The 2089-nt window shown below is 36.2% G+C and overlaps 1 long non-coding RNA gene across 1 annotated transcript; it reads left to right on the plus strand.

Moving 5' to 3' along the window:
- The first annotated feature begins 457 nt into the window (after positions 1 to 457).
- LOC146581419 (uncharacterized) lies at positions 458 to 1502 on the plus strand. Its single transcript, XR_014888501.1, has 3 exons — positions 458 to 524; positions 1106 to 1207; positions 1381 to 1502. It is a non-coding gene; the product is annotated as an uncharacterized LOC146581419 (long non-coding RNA).
- Positions 1503 to 2089: the final 587 nt, after the last annotated feature.

A 2089-nucleotide genomic window follows, 5' to 3' on the forward strand; every position in this document is an offset into this window, starting at 1 on the left:
CACAAAATAAACTTTTAACATATTTTCAGGCGCGAAAGTAGCTGTGTAAACATCAAATATCTGCTCGGTTTATCAAGATATCGCATGTTTGCAAAAGTGCTTCGACGTTTTCGGAGCATCTGCTACCCACCAGCTCGATAGCAAGCCGGGAGCTCGAGGGTCACTGAAGCCGCTGAGAACGGCACAACTCCCGGCACATCATTTTCAGATCACCGCGGGGTTTCGCTACTCAGTTTAAACGTAATGTATAAGTCACTTAGACAACCTAAAAATGTTATTGTTTGGTTTTTTTCAGTGTTTTATTTGTTCGTGAGTAAATCGGTTTGGCTGAGATTAAAGTTATTAGATTAGATTAGATAAAATAAAACTTTATTAATCCCCCGGGTGGGTTCCTCCTTGGTTTTTACACAGCTGACTAAACGTCAAAAATGATAATGTTGCTTTCCTTTCAGGTAATGGAAGATCCCTCAACTTAAATTCACCTGATCAGCATGGGATTGAAGTTGCAGGCTATCATAGCCAAGGTATTTTCCACAGACATTTCAGCTTGGAATTTTATTTAAAGAATTTTTTTGTCAAATTTCATTTGCATGGTGCACAGCTCCACTAATTTGTTTGCATGTTTTTGTCAGTGCAAGAGGACGCCAGGACGTCACTGATATAATTAACAACACAATTATGGGTTTCATGTTTTAATTGTATTTTAAATACATGTCTATTCTTAGTAAAAAAAAACAAACAAAAAACAAACAAAAAAACACAAGTACAGGTATTGCTGGGTTTTTGTTTTGTCCCAAGAAGGAAAAACCCTTTCTGACGAACATAAACTAAATTAGATAAAAAAACCTAAATGACTAAATTAATGTAATTTACTAAAACGACACATTTAAAGATTGAACCTGTCAAGCATGTTGACAATACCTTTGTGTTGACTGTCAGCACCCAGGCATGTGCATTAACATCAGCTAATTATCGCACATAATGCTCCATGTGATGATAATTTGATATTTAACAGTTTTTTTTAATACTGCCAATTCTCACAGTTTTGTCTTAATAAATGGTCACTTATCTGATGGTAATTTTTGGAATTCTTGCTCATTTTCAGTCACCAAGCAATCCTAGCAATAACATAACCAGAAATCTGGTTATTCAGTGCTTGATGGTGTACCTTGGGGAGTCCATTGATCAACTGATCAAAGAGTACAGTGTAAGTGTTGAAGTAGAAACATTATTCTGTTTTTGTTATTCATATGTGTTTGTCAAGTTTCAAATAATTTGAGGCATTATCATGTTTTATTTGTCATTCAGCTACAGGATGTGTCCAGGAAATATTTCATGTGTGCAACTACAGTCAGAAAACCCATGTGTTTGTTGTTTCAGGATGCTGATGAGGATGGTGTGTCACAAGATCTTTCTGAACAGAGGATGAAAATCTACAAAATCAAGGCTGTTGGATCTGAGGAGGATGACATTGGCATTGTGCTGGAGGGTGTGAGAGTTATGCCTGCTCTGGGCAATTTTCCAAGGGCATGCGCAATGCTGGTTGGATTGACATATGCAGTCGATCTTGCCTATCCCAAAGAGCTAAAATACACCTTGGAAGTATTCCAGAAACTTTTCCTTGAACTGGATTGTGCTAAGCTCTCACCAAAAGTGAACAGCCTCAAGAACAAGTTATTGGCTTAAACGAGGACTCTGAAAGAATGAAAGGGAAGTAAGCTCACTGAAAACCTTTGGTTTGTCTTTGTTAGATGCAGCTATCTTTTCAGTTTTTAAGTTAATTTCATCTTATTCATATCTTACCCAAATGACCTGCAATGTGTCAGGCTGTATTTGTGCTCTTCATTTTAATTTTGTTTTTTATTACCTACAAGTTTCTTAGGAATATTCTGTTTGAAAGGCAGCAAATTGGAGGAATCACTAGTGAAGCTTTTCTTTGTTTATAGTGTATGTTACTATAAAACATTGGTTTAAAACAACTTTAAAATTTAACAGAAGTGCAGTCCTGTAGCTGTAGAAATGTTACTTCCTCTTACATGTGTCTTAGATTTTCTCAGGTTAAACATCCAAATTGGGATAAAAGGTTGAT

Source organism: Mchenga conophoros, linkage group LG2, assembly GCF_057382185.1.
Source record: "Mchenga conophoros isolate Kocher_MC1m ecotype Shallow Benthic linkage group LG2, M_conophoros_male_GT1.1, whole genome shotgun sequence".
NCBI lineage: Eukaryota > Metazoa > Chordata > Actinopteri > Cichliformes > Cichlidae > Mchenga > Mchenga conophoros.